The sequence below is a fragment of the Vidua chalybeata genome, chromosome Z (genome assembly GCF_026979565.1).
Source record: "Vidua chalybeata isolate OUT-0048 chromosome Z, bVidCha1 merged haplotype, whole genome shotgun sequence".
NCBI classification, from domain to species: domain Eukaryota; kingdom Metazoa; phylum Chordata; class Aves; order Passeriformes; family Viduidae; genus Vidua; species Vidua chalybeata.
In genome coordinates, this window is record NC_071570.1 from 9,317,279 (window position 1) to 9,331,937 (window position 14,659).

Below are 14,659 nucleotides of genomic sequence, written 5' to 3' on the forward strand. Positions count from 1 at the left end.
GAGCGGATCTATCCTGCCCGCGACGAAAAGGCGGGGGAGAAACAGTGGAATGCGACAAGTGGCACTAGGTGCGAGGAGCTGCGGCGGCTCTTGCTCGGCCCGGCTGAACTGCGGGACACCGCACCTGCTTTCGGCAGAGGCGCCTCGGTGCCTTGCCAAGCCACGCAGCCCCAGGTGGCGCGGGAGGAGCCGCTCCGCCGGCGCCGTGACGGGGCTAATGTCACCCGGCGCCGTTGCCGCTCCGGCCGCGCCGCGAGGCCGCTGCCGTTAACGGGGCTGCGCCGGGCGCGGGGGAAAGGACGAGCAGTACCGAGGACAGGGCGGCTCAGGCCCCTGCCAGACCCCCGGGAGCGAGGGCCCGGACCGCCCCCAGCACCGCTCGGCCGCCATACTGCGGGGCAACCCAAACTTGTTACACACGGGCACCAACTCCTCCTCCTCCTGCTCCTGCTCCTGCTCCTGCTCCTGCCCCTCCCGCCGCCGCCGCCCTGCCCCCACCGGCGCGGGGAGGAGGGGGCTGCGCCGGCCCAGCCGCAGCCGCGGGGAAGGCGCCGAGGCAGGCGGGGGCCGTGCGAAGGGAGCGCCGCAGCCCCCCGCAGGTAGGAGCGCCCGGCGGGGCGGGCTGTGCGCCGGCCGGGGAGGAGGAGACGGCGGCTGGGGGCGGGCGGAGGGAGCGGGCGGCGGCGAGGGAGGGGTCGGCGCTGGGACAGCGACCGCCCGTGCCCGCCGCGCTTTCTCCTGCCGAGGTGGGTGCGGGGCTGGGGGACCCGGGCTTGGGGGCGGGCGGCGCGGCCGCACCTACGGAACGCAGTCCGTCCTGCCGCCTGACAGGGCCCGGGCCACCGCTGGGTTCGGGCGGGGGGCGAGCGCGCTGGCAGCCCCCGCCTGCGACGCGGCCGGAGGGAGACGGAGAGGAGGAGCCTCCAGCTGCAGCAAATGAGCGAGGGCTGCCAGGTTTATAAATCTGCTTTTCCCCCCACCGTCCCCGAGCCCCGCCGACTCCGGCGGCAGCGACCGCCAGCCTCCGCCAGGTGCGTGCCCGGGATGGCGGTCGGGCCCCCACTGCCCGCGCTTGCCGCACCTGCCGCGGAGACGGGGGCCGGGGGCGCGCCCGAGGGTGGTGAGGATGGATGTGAGGCGTTTTCGCCTGGCTGAAAAGCGGTCGGTTTCCAAGGGCCAGCAGCTCAGGTTGCCAGGAGTGTGTCCGGCGCTTCGGGGAGGCCGTTGTCTACTGGGAACTGCCGTCCCTCATTGAGCGAAGAGCAGTACGCGATACTGGGTGCTTGCTGTCGGGGAACCGGCTGCATGTGTTCTGAAGAGCTGTTATGTGCTGCTTTATTTTTTAGCTGTCAGGAGCGTTTAAATCAGGTCTCCACAGAGGTGCTGAGTTTGCAAGGTATGGGTGAAGAGAGAGTCTTCGGTCCCCATTTGCCCCTCAGCTAATTCTGAGGGGATGTCTTCACTGCTTCCCGGAGGTGTGGGTTGTTGCATGGTATTTCCCGCGTATACAAATCTACGCATCATGGGCGTTTAAAAGGAGAGGGATTGAGTGGATGAATGCAGCCGTGGTAACTTCATTGTTGCAGCTCCTTTCTATTACATGACTGCTTTTAGCAGGGAGGGGAACAGGAGCTTGATTCTGCTCTGGTGTAGGAGGGAACCTGGTGGATCTGTAGATTGAAGGGATTTTTCAAGTCTGCTTTCTGGTTTAATGCTGAAACATTTTCCTGTCTTCCTTCATGTCTTTATTGTCATGTACCTGTTATGGGGAGTTACTTCGGCTGAAAAAATTTTTAAGTTTAAATGTTTAAACCTTTACGTTTATAGCACCCAGGTATTTCTAGTATCTCTGGAAATCAGTGTAGTAATAAAGCCTCTTTTTAAAATAAAATTAGAATTCACACAGTAATTAGCAGACGTCTGTTGAGTGCTTTGTGTCCATCAGGCTCAGAAATAGCTACTGATCTCATACTCCTTTTTGGATACCTGTATGGAGGTTTTGTTAGAGAACAGTTTAATGACTTCTTTTATTAGAAAGAGTGCGAGCTCAGGCAGTTACGCAAGTGCGCCTAAAGGAAGCCGTGCTGGCTGCATGGATGGCGAATGTGGAGGCCGAGCCGGAGTGGGAGTATCGTTTACAAACTGAGTTAGAAAGGGGCATTGTAAGAGAGAGAGCCGAGTCGAGTGGCTCGTGTCGGGTGAAACACTGTACGTACCATGTTCCCTGCTGTGCAGGGAAGAGCGTTTGTACCTTGTGCTGCCTGGGTGTGTGGCAGGCTATGTATGGATGGCCACTCATTCTTTCCGGTAGCAGAGATGAGGTATAGGTGACTTTTTCCACTGGAAGCAAACGGATGGCATGGGAATGTGTTACTGCGTTTAAATTCTTAGAGGAAAAAAAAAAAAAAGGCAATGTAAATGGGGAGCTGGATTGACAGATGAAGTCTGTCTTTACTATCATCTCTGGGCTTGTAGAGGAAGTATTTCACCATCTCTCCACCTCTCCTCTGAAGCAATTACTTTATATACCTTTTTCGATGGTCCTGCATTGCTACAGAGTCTGCTGACAGAAACTGCTTGCATTCATACCTACCAAAATAGGTCTATAGCTGGTTTTTAAATTTCTCTCGTGTTGTTTTTTTTTTTTAAGAAACAAAAACCATTGTAGCTAGTGGGGAGGGTGGTAGCTACTTCCACATCAAGCGTTTGATGTGAATGTTCTATTTCAAAACTCTAACACTGATTCATAGGTTTTTCTGGATACTCTTAAGTACAGGTGTGCCTACAGACTTAATTTAATATGCTGTGTTGCCATCTCTTTGCTGGTATTTTGATTCAGTCTCCTCTCCTCCCTCCATCCCAGTCCCTGCCTAAACAGCTATTACATTGAGCACTCGGTAACCTTCTCTTGTTAACCTTGCATGGATACAGCAGTACCCTGCCAAAATGTGTGGATTTATACCACTAAGAGGTCCTGCAAACAGAAGAGATGTTCTGGATGCCCTGGCGCATCCCATATTGGCCTGCCTCCTGAGCAGCTGAGCCTCAAAATTCCCTGCTTCATGCAGCCTTTTGCTGGGGAGGAGCTGGAGAACTCGAGAGGATCTGTCATCTGCTGAAGGCCTCTTGGGCGGAGTTGAAAGCTGCACTGTGCTTGCTCTGCAGCACACTCTTGTCCTCTCTCCCAGCTGTTTTAGGGGGTGAGTGCCAAATGAATATTTTTGTTTTAAAATACATTTTCTTAGCTGTTTTCTTGCAGTGAAGCAAGTGGGAGGTCTCTTTCCGTCATGTCAAAATCAGTTCTTGTTCTGGGCTGCTAGCATTAGATAAAATACTTGCTTATGTCACCTACTTTGCAAAAGGTGTTGAATAAGTTGATTGGTGGTTGTGCCGTAATCTGATTTTTAAGGATGACTTTTTAAAGTGGGACGCTAAATCAGTAGAAATAAAATCTTGGAGCATTTCTATCATAGTTACATTATCTTGGAACTCCGACGATTGTTTTTAGTTTTGGTTTTCTTCAGGAAAAAGGGAATCCCAAGCTAGTTGTTGCAATAGGGATTTTATAGATAACAAGAATATAAAGTATTTCCCCTGAATGTTCAGAGGTGAAGTTACTTATGCCAGGTCTTGCTGTGCATAGGCAATGAAATAATTGCCAAAGTTGACTAACATGTCTTGTAAGCCCTCCAGTGCTTCCAAGTGTTGGATCTTGTTGAGTTCATATTCTGTGATTTAAATGAGTTGAAAAGTAGCTTCTGAAGGTATGTGACCATGAAAGCATTATTCATGTATGGGTGGTGATCTACTATGAGTCTTACAAAACTAAAAATCAGGTACTTGTAGACATGACTGAGACAATTTTTCACAGTATTTTAAATTCTGGGTAGCATGTGAGAGTAGGGTTGGAGATTTAAAGATGACAACAAAAACAAGTAAAGCAGATAGGAAACTTTCATTGTGGTAATATTAAACAGTTTGGTGAGGGAGTTGCTGTATACTGTGTTAATTAACTGAAGAAAGGTATGCTCATTTGGAAACCTGCATAATAAACAAGGAGCTGGGAAGTGCTTTTGGCTTTTTGTTTGGTTGCTTTTTGTCTGAAGTTTTCTGCCTCCGTTTTTCTAACTAGTCATTTCTCTGATGATAAAACAATATTTTATAAGGTCGTCTTCATCTGGCTTTGCATAGTAGTCCTGTGCTTGAGCGTCTAGGTAGATAGGTAAAAAAAGTGTATTGAAAAGAATGAGAAAAGTCCCACTTAACTTTACTTGTGTCTTGAGCTTGGGAAGATGAAGTGGCTGAAGAGCTGCTTTTTAGCATACAACTAGTTGAGTACCAGAAGGAGCTTGGGAGTGCCAAAAGGCACTGTTGAAGCTTCCATTTGCAGTTAACTTGCCTGTGTGTTGATATAGTGTGCAGGCTAGATGTGGAAGCTGTTTTAATTGTTTTCCTTCTGATATGGAGGTTTTGTCCTTGTTTCTTGGATGAATTGATGAAAGGAACCAAGAATTAGTTTTTCTGTTCCCATAGCTCTTCAGCCACAAAGAGAAAAAATAGAACCTCCAGTTTCAGACTAATGTGTGCTGTCATCCTGGATTGGGAAGTTACAGATCTTGCTGTCGAGGACTGGATTAATGAGGTCTTACATTTAATTGTATTCTGGCCAAAAACTTTTATATTCTTTTATCTGCCTGTAAAGTTCCAGGAATGCAAAGGCCTGTTTAGCTTCTGGATGTGCTGCTGTAGCCTGGCTTCACCATGAGGGAGGATATTGCCTGCAGTAAGAAGGGTGTTGAGCTCCTCTTCTAGCCAAGGGTGTCCAAGAACTGCTCTGTTTCCTCCTGCTCTCTGTAGCACCAAGTTGTGCAGCGAGCTTTTAGGTATGTCTGTGTTTCTGAAAACAAAATTAATAAATATACCAGAACTTACTTTCAGTAAATGTATTGCTTTCTCTTTTTTTATTATGGGATGGAAGAGGAAAAGAAGACTTGTATTGAATGAAAAGTCATGAGTGTTTTTTTCAGTACTGTAACTCTGAGACTTTTGACACATAAGTCTTTTAAAGCACCTGACAGCAGCATTTCCTTCCAGAGTGTGTTGTTCTGTACTGAGGGAGCCAGTTCTTGTGGCCTGGAGGGGGGAAACAAAACAGATGACAAAATACGAAAGAACTGTAAACAGAGGAAAATAACAATAAAAATCTGTAGATGTAAGCAGATAAGGAACTTAAGAACCTTTATAAAGACTGTCCATATAGTTAATTGGAGACCATGTTTATTGAAGACCCAGTTTTTTGGTACAAGTAATAGTGGAAACATTTTTTGTCTTTCTCTGCTCTTCCACCTATTTCTTTTTGTCTCTATTCATGTACAACAGTGAACCCATAATCCACTAGGCATTTTCTGCATTGATCCTCTTAAAAAATTAGTATTAGCCTATATATGAAGCAGACAGGCTAAAGAGGATTGAACACTGCTGCAAAATTAGTACCTGTTGGCCTCATTGCAAGGACAGGCAGGTTCCCTGTTTCTTGTATGGAGCCTGGTTGTGTGTTCCACTGCAGGGTTGTGCAGGCTGAGCAGATGTGTAGGTGATAAAGCACTGGTATGGAAGTGACTTGGAAATACATGGAATTAGCAGACTGGGAAATTGTGATGTTGTTATTGCATTTAATTTCTTAGCTGGGAGACAGAAAGGACTATGCAAAGCAGGGGAGGGTTTATGGAGATGGCCGGTTCAACTGGGAAAGCAGGGAGGAGAGGAAAAACTTTTACAGACTTGCTTAGCTCTTTGCTGGTGTGCAACATAGAGACCAAAGGTTGTCTGTTACCTAAAGCAGGTCTGACAGAACTGCAGCAAGGCAAGACAATGGGGAGGCTGGAGTTCCCTGTGCCTGAGTGAAACCTCCAGGTCCATACAGATTTAGCATACATTGCAAATGGCAGAGACAAGGAGTAGGGGGAAGAATGCATGAAACGTGATTATAGTTCTTGCTTTGTTGAAGAGTAGTTTTCACAGCCAGCCTTTAACAGTATTTCTGAGGTTTTTTCCTTCTCCCAATATAAAGCAGGCATTCTTCTTGCCCCAAATAATTGATTTATAAGTATATGCTCAGTTGTGTTTTTTTTTTTTTTAATAAACAAATGATGCTGTATGCACTTTGTCATTGAATATACAAAGAGATGAATAGAAATGTGGAGGATTTTTGTTTTTGTAGAATGTCTTTGTTCTTATTTCCACTGAAAGAGATAATGAGTTACGATTGTGTGTTACTGGAAAAACAATGCAGGGTGAGGGGAAGGGACCTAGAGATGTGGAAGCTCTTGGATTAGTATGTGAATTCTCTCTCTGTGTTAATTTTATATGTTCTGGAGAGAATGGAGCAATATAGACTTTTTAAAAAACAAAGTGCACATTGAATTGATGTCTTAAATCAGGTCATTGAAGTTGTGCTTGACATTGGTTAGGTTTGTTGTAATTAAACTCATAATTCTGGAATACTTCAAAAGGAGCTATTGTTTGGTTTGCTGAGCATGATACAGACTGGTCAAAGTTTGTATGAGGACACAGTTAATCCCATAATTTATCTCCATAAAATGCATTACTTTACCTTTCTGGTTTGCAGATCATTTCTTGTGACAGTAGGAAAGACTGAACTGGCAATACCATGTAGTGTTTGGGATTGTCATATGCACATGGATAACTAGTTTGTTTGCTAGAATTACAGTAACTTGTAAGAATGTATGTCAATACAGTATTTTACATATACTCTTCTCTGTGCTTTCACCTCATCTAGTAATGCTTGAATTTATTCAGAAGATATTTATTAAGTCACATTTAAGAAATAAAATCCCAGTTAACGCAAGCTGAACCTTTGACTGTTCAGTAAAATCAGATGGGACTCCTTTTGTTTGTCTGAGGATGTAAGGAAGACAGTTTGTGGAAGGGGGGGATCATTGGACCAGCTGATACAATGACAGGCTTTGGGACAATCAGTATTCTCTCAACCTAATCTTATAAAATATTTATTGCCCTTCTTTCTGAGCCCCATCTTGGATGTTCTCAGTAGACTGTGTAATTCATGCCAGACATTGCACTGTGGGCCATGAGATATTGCCGTGTCTGAATCTGTACTTAGTTTGAGTATGGTAAGAACTGTCTGCAAAGCATTTAAGAAAAGTGTGGTTTGCACACAGAAATGAATAATCAGGCCCTCGTCTTGTAAGCAGGTTTGTGTTGGTGGAACATAGCTGAAGCTGGGCATATGCCTGCAGAGGTTGTCCTCTAGTACAGGGACTTGCCCAAGTATGCTTTCCTGGCCTCCCAAAGTAATGACAAAAATCCAAACCAAACAAAGCCCCCCCGCAAGAAAACAAGACAACGACAGCAAAACGATCCAAACCAACCAAAACCACACATACACACACACACAACCTCCCAAAAACAAAACCCCCCAGTAACAAGCTTTAGTTGTCTGCAGACTTTAGGAGTCTGCTAGACCAATGCTGTGCTCATAGCTTTTTTTTCCCCCCATATATCTGTTGTTTCTTTTCACTAAAAGTGCCTAAAATGGCCAGAGGCAAGAAATTCAGGCATTCCTGTTTCCACTCAGCAATTGCATATGATTACTAAGGATTTGCTGTAGGTGCATATGTATGCTTACACAGATCCCCATCTGTGTATGGCTGTAGACCTAAAGTGTCCATTTGTCAGAAAATAATTCATTGATGAGAGCTGTAGCTATAAAGAAAATAAGTACCTTTGATGGAATTAATATCCCCACTAAGAAAGCAAAGCTACAAAAAACCTTGCAAAGCAATTAAAAAGTGTCTGTATTTGCACAGTGGTAGGAATTAATTTTTTTTTTCCTGTTAAAATCTAGTCTTATTTAGATGAGAGAGTGACTGCCTTTTTCTTCATTAAATTATTGGGATTGTTGAAAGTCTAAATGTTTAGCTGCTTGGTCCTGTGGAAATAAATTTACTGCTCAGTTAAATCTTACTTAGGTTTTACTCAGCATCAGTGAAATTGATAAACTGCCTTGAAAGGTCACCCTGATTATCTTCTAGGTAAGTGAGACATAGAATGTAGTTTCATTTCTTTTGTACTGGAATTAGTTGTGAAGGATTGTGTGAGACCTTTCCATAGGCTTAAGAGCTTTTATCTCTACAATTTCCTTTCTCTAAAGAATTAAAAAATAAAAGAAGCAACCCATAGGCATACATTCCCAGTATATTAGCTGTTTAATGTATTTGACTGGCTATTTTTAATGAGGGTGAATACTAATGAAATAGTTACTTTCTTCAAATATGTAGATAAATTTGTTCTAAACGCATGTTGAATCTTTTCTTTTATGTGTCTAAGGGATTTATTACTCCAATATCGGAGGGTTTGCGACACAAATCTACTTCATACAAACACATGACTGTATAAATGTGTATATTGGCTCATGTGTGTATTAAGATGTCAATAAGAGCACATTCTTATATGGTTGAATTTGCCTCTTTGGAATTAATTTAAAATAATATTTTAAAAAGGCATCTGTTTTGTATTTCCCTTGAAATGGGCCTCCTACGTGCATAAATTGATTGTGCATCAAATGGTACATACTGATATCCAGGAATTCCACTGAGGTTTTTAAGAACTTTTTCCCTCTTTAGCAAGATGTTATTACCAGAGGTAAAAGTAACTGTTATTCAGAAACTGTCTTCTGTTCTCTAATTTAATTGTTGGCTTTTGTGAGAGTTCAGTTCCTGTTGCTGCATGTCTGCCTCTGTTTTTCTTCATAGCTCTGCTTTCCATCTTCCGGAATAGGATGCAGATTTATTATATGTCAATTGCTTTGGAAAAAGGAATTTCACAACAGATTATGAAATGATGCTCTTGATCAAGTGAAGGATCTGATGGCCTGTGCAACGTCCGGTTTCTGCTTCATGGTTGCTGAGAAAGCAGTGTACTTTGAAGATGAATTTGCTGTAGTGTGACGGAGGGATGGTGCTGAAGTGAGTTTGGGAGCATGTCCTGGGAGAATGGGTGAGTGCAGCAGAAAATCAGTTGAGCAGGAGTAGTTACTGTTTGTCTGTGGAAGGTGAATGGAGTCAGCTGTGCTAATTTCTATGCAATAAATGGCCTTTGAGAGTGAAAGGTGTTAATGTGGCCCTGTCATTACAAGGCGCCTGACAGTGAAGGGAACTTTGAGGTTCCCACAGAGAGATGTCAGCCTGCATATTTCCATGGCAACAGCCATCCCCTACACATTTATAACCTTTGATTAAAGATACAGAAAGGAGGGGGAAATGTTTTAAAAGTTACAAATGTATAGCTTTAACTAGATCTTTCATTTTGACAATAACCCTTATTTACATTCCTTGGAGTGTTGAGAGTTTTTAAGGAGAAGAGCTGTAGACTTTGAGATGACAGTTGGGGGCATAAGTGATGTTCTGGAGATGAATATCTGACTTTGATCGTAGCTACACCAACATCACCAAGTTAGTTGCTGTTGATTTACATTAGTGTATTTTGTACCAAAACTGTGCTCAAAGTTTATTATGCAAGGGGTTTGTTACTCTGATAAAAGTGATTGTGGGGATTTGTGAAAGAATTTAAAAGAAATTAGAGGCAAAACTTATAAATTGTTTTAGATTATGTGATTTTTTTTTAATCTTTTACATAAGCAGGAAAGGTGAGTTTAGCTCACATTCTTACCACATGGCTTAGAAAGTCAGAAGACTTCTAGTTACAAAATCTTTAGAAAATTTATTAACTAATAAAACACTATTAATGAAGCTATTTATGCTTTTAACTTAATCTTTAAATATTTTTCTCATAAAGACTCATGCTACAGTGTAAGCTTTCTTAACTAATCATGTTATAACACACAAACCTACAATACTATACCCTGAAACTCTAAACTTTCCTCTACTTAGTTTGACATGTTTCTACTTTAAATCCACATCCTCACTTCTAACACCTAAATTTAGAAGACTTTTCCAAAGTCTCAGATCAAATCCTATGTTTAATTCTAAGCTTTGCCTTACAAGCCCAAAGTTCTGAGAATTCTCTACATTTCAAAATCCAACATTTGAGGAAAAGAACTGCTACTTCTCTGTTGAATAAGACTTACTTTCAAAGAGGAGGAATGTGAGATAGCCTGAATTGTAGTTTCTTAAGCCGTATAGTGGCTGATGTGCAAAAACCTTAGGCTGGAGGGGAGAGCAAACTGTTCCTGCAGAAACTTGGGCTTGCTCTTGGCTTGCAAGCTGTGTGGAAGGGCATATTTATGCTTGCTGCATCTTCAAATCTCTCCCTCCTTTACCCATCTCTGTGTTCTTGACAGTATTTTTCTTCATGCAGTGGTGGCCAGGTATCAGGATTGCAAAACCTCTGTCCAGGTTAGCTATTCTCACTTGTAATTCTCAGGTCCACCATGTTGTACTTCCTGGGAATTTTTGTTATCAAAAAGCACCAGAATTTTGCCATCCATCACTTTCCTTGGATCATCCTTGTAAAGAAATAGTGAATTACTTTTGGGTTTCATGTTTATGCTAGAAGAAGTTGAGCTGTAATACCAGAACTAATGCAGTGGGACCTTTGCAGAGGGATGAAATAAAACTGTGATACTTCTGTGCTTTTGCTTTGGACAGCTAGGCTGTCTTTTTGCTTTTGACTAATCAGTACTGACTCTAGGTGAGTCTATTGCTATCATGGTGAGGGAAAATGACAGGTATTTTGTTGTGTCTGCATGCAGAGTCTCTTCAGCATTTTGCCATCATGTCTTTCAGAAGGAAGAGGTGTACAGATGCTACGAAGTTTAGTTGGTGATTGATAGTTTAAATGGACAGAGTTGCCTAGGCTTGCCAAAACAGGGAGTTTTAGTGCTACAGGTGTATTGTTCCATCAGAATTGCTAAGGCTGAGCAGACTGTGGTTACTACGAGCCTCAAGTACTGCTTCTGCCTTGACCATGAAGCAAAGCACATTTCATGCTGCTCTCTTGTACAGATCCCTAATGGTTCTTGAGAAAGTTTTTGGTACTGAACGACCCAGTTGGTTATTGTGGAAAGTTCATAGTGACTATGCAAACAGGACCGGAAAGTTCATGATGCTGGGATATTTAGAAGGATAGTCTGCATTATAAAAGAGATAAGAAAAAGAAAACTTGGAGGAAAAATTAGAAGGTATTGCAAACTCCTTTTTTTTCATTTAGGCTGCTAAGGATATTGATAGTGTTACTAATCTGTGTAATTTTTTATTAATTCTCATGTGTTTGGGATGGTTTACAGTGACTGTTCTGATACGAGTATTTCTTGTCACTTTGAAATAAGAGAAGTGTTGTCTGCTAGGGATCTAAGTAAAAGCAGAAAACAGGTCTTTCTGACATGAGGACCACATGTCAAATGGACATGGCAGCATAGATACAACATTTCCATCCATTTTCATGAATTAGAAAGGTGAGGTTTAGCACTAGTCAGTGTGGATGTTTTTTATTTTTAAGTAGACAGAGGATGAGGCATTGTTTTGACAATTTTTGGTTTTAACCAGAGTTAAACAGATGCATTTTAAAGCCAAAGTAGCTTTTGGGTCAAGTTGCCTTACTGCCTGAATGCAAGACGTTATGCAAGTGAATATAGGTACATCCATGAAGATCATGATCATTTGTCTTCTGAGAGAAGAGTGCTGTCAGTAAAACACCAGTCACAACCCCTCTCTCTGAGGTTTTGTTCTGCCAGTTACCACCAGAGAAGAAAGTTGTGCTGTTTTTGTCAACTTCTGCAATGTGGCAGAAGAACATTCCCATAGCAGTTTTACAGTGCCAGGAGTGGATTGGAGTAATGCTTGAGAGTCGAAAACATTGTTAGCTAGCTCCTATCTCAATTACAGCTAAGATTCTAACCACTATTTTAGGGTCCTGAAAACTTGTTTGCAAACTTTGTGAGGGTTTATATCCTATGTCACTAAGAGAGGATAAAACCAAGCAAGATCCAGATAAATAACATTAATTGAAACTGCCTAAAAGGGAGATAGAGATGTTTAGAGGTGGGACTCAAGTGGTCTAAAGGATACTGAAAGCGTGTGTTAGAGTTTGAAGATGGGTACTTAAAATGCAGAACAGACTCTGATGATCTGAACATGTACTTCTGGTTGGAGAGGTGGTGTGGCAGCTCTGAACTTGAATGTTCAGACGATGATGTTTGAGCAGTCTTTGAACAGTTTGCCCTGATCCTGAAATGTCTGCCTGGATAAAGCTCAGCTGGATAGATACGGATGTAGAAGATAATACTGTAGCCTTGTTTGGGATTTGCAGGTTTTTATGTTAGCTTCTGAAAAATGTTTCAATGATCTCACTAGGAAGAGCAGTGTGGATTTTTAATGTACTTACATTACAGCCAGTAGCACAATAAAAATGTTTGGTTAGATGTTCTTGCGGGATTGCTGCTGTGACTTCAAAACTTCTTCAGATGTGATCAAATGACTTCAGCAGGCTCTTTTGAGACCCTTCCTGAGGTGTTGGAAATCCTTTGAGGTTGCATGAGTTCAAGATGTTCAGACCTTGGGATTTAAGATTTACAGAGTCGAAAATTGTAAATGTAGCTGAGATTCTGTATTTGGTTACTTAGGCAACATGCTATTAGTTTTTTTCTTTATATATTGCCACCCCTGAGCATGCCCTCTGTTCAGATAGATGTACCCTTTGGTTAGGGTTAAAATTAATCAAATATTGGCAGTAAAGCCACAAGCATTTTTTTATAGGCCATACTATCTGAAGGTGGCATATATTAAGATTCTTGTGGGAAGCAAGAACAAACGAAGTTTTATTGCTGAGACACTGACAAAAATGATGTATATCAATTTTAGCATTCAAAGAGGGAAAGTACAGTTTTGAGCCATGGTGTTTGTTTTGGCATGTAGTTTTTTTTAAAAATGCATTGATGGAACTGTTTGTACTGTTGTGAGCCAGAACAATGTCAGGTGGGTACTGCATGTACTGGAACAAGCAACTTTAGTGTTTCCTGAATCATCCTAAGTAGAGTAATGTGAAGGACAAAACTGTAATAAAACCAGATGATTATTGCTTTTCACTGAAAGAGAAAAGCTGTAGCTAAAATTCAGTTTAGTTTAAATTCTTCATGTTTCATTTCTTTTACTTCAAAGGAGTTCATAAAAGCATAGTTGATACCTTGCTTTTGAAGACAAATATATTCCATGGGACTTAGAAGTCAGGCTTCATTAAAATTAAAGTCACTTTAGTCTAAATTTTAATATCAAGCTGCTTAGAAATTGTTTTAATCTGAATTTTAGGTTAAAACTGCAAAGATTGTTGGTGTAGTGTGTTTTTAATGACTGATAAATGTATCTTGTTATATAAATCAGGTTACATATGTGGATTTCTAGTACCTAGGACAAAGAAGTATTGTATATAAAGAAGTATTATATATATTGTATATATATTGGTTTTCAGTTGCCTTAAATTCCTAATGCTATCACGTACATCAAATTACAAACATAGCTGTTTGTTCTCCTTGCACATTGGCACAGATTTTCCAGACTCATCATGCCGAACCAGTAGTGGCATTTGTGCCAAAGGGTTAAGTGTATGGAATAAGAGGCAAGGCATGCAGAATCCAGGACAGCACCAGCAGTGTGATAATGGCCTTGTATTTGTATCAGTACTTTGAGTGCCTGTGTTTGTGGCAGAGGCAGGGAGTGGGAAGGTGAAAGCTGTTTACTTTTCATAAAGTGCACAGCAAGATGCAGAATTCCTCAGAGGCTGTGTCGTGGCCCAGCTGTTAGGCAGCAAGTTACCCATAGGAGTAAAGTACTTGTGCTTGTTTTGGGGTTGAACTTTGTGGCAGGTGGAAATAGGAGTTCACTTTATAAAACAGCTGGGTGTTTGCTGCAGTAATTGTGGCGTGTGTCTGGACTTCGGCTGTAACTCCCTGCTCAGCTCTTTGGCAGGAGGACAGTGTGATCTGTCCAAAGCCTGAGGTCTCTGAGAGGCATGTGGAACAGCCTAGCTCTGAAACTGCTGAAGGGGGAGAAACTCTGATAGCAGGGAGGATTAGTAATGATGCTTAATGCTTCTTGTGGCCATCTGCAGAGTTGAAAATGTTTTAGTGAGGTTCGCTGATCATTTTGTAATGGCTTTGTGTTGGGGGACATATAGACATGCATCATAGAGGAATACATTAATTAATCAAGAAAATGTTTCTAGTGAGAACGGGAAACACTTAAAAACCTGAGCTTTTCATTAGTACTTCCCCTTTCCTGTCCAGCCTTTCTGTTTGATGAAATACAGGAGTTTTACTTCTGGAACTGACTTCCTTAATTCACAGCATTAAGTGGCAGCCTCACTGGGGCTGCAGCCTGCTTATTGGCCTTGGCAATCTGGCAAAATTTTCTTTTACTCAAGGTTTCTTTATCTGATTATATTGCTGTAATGTTTCTTCAAGTTTCTCAGGATGCCTTGATTATTTTCAGGATCTAAAGCACTTCTTACTTTTGGATCTCCCAAAGTACAGTTTGGGAGATTCTTTCTCCATTTTCAGAATTTTGATTTAATTTTAATTCCTAATTGTATTTGTTTTTCCGAGTTTGCGTGAAAAGGTTGAAAGTATTTCTGTATTACTGTGATGTGACATAAAGCAAGGGTGGTGTAA

At 42.1% G+C, this 14,659-nt stretch overlaps 1 protein-coding gene across 10 annotated transcripts in view; it reads left to right on the forward strand.

Annotated features, from left to right (window-relative positions):
* Nucleotides 1-296: 296 nt before the first annotated feature.
* Nucleotides 297-14,659, forward strand: part of SEMA4D (semaphorin 4D) — a 111,464-nt gene continuing 97,101 nt past the window's right edge. For all 10 annotated transcript variants that reach the window (XM_053968789.1, XM_053968790.1, XM_053968792.1 and 7 more), the window contains exon 1: nucleotides 297-599. The gene's annotated coding sequence lies outside the window, so the exon portion shown is untranslated. The remainder of the gene's footprint in view (nucleotides 600-14,659) is intronic.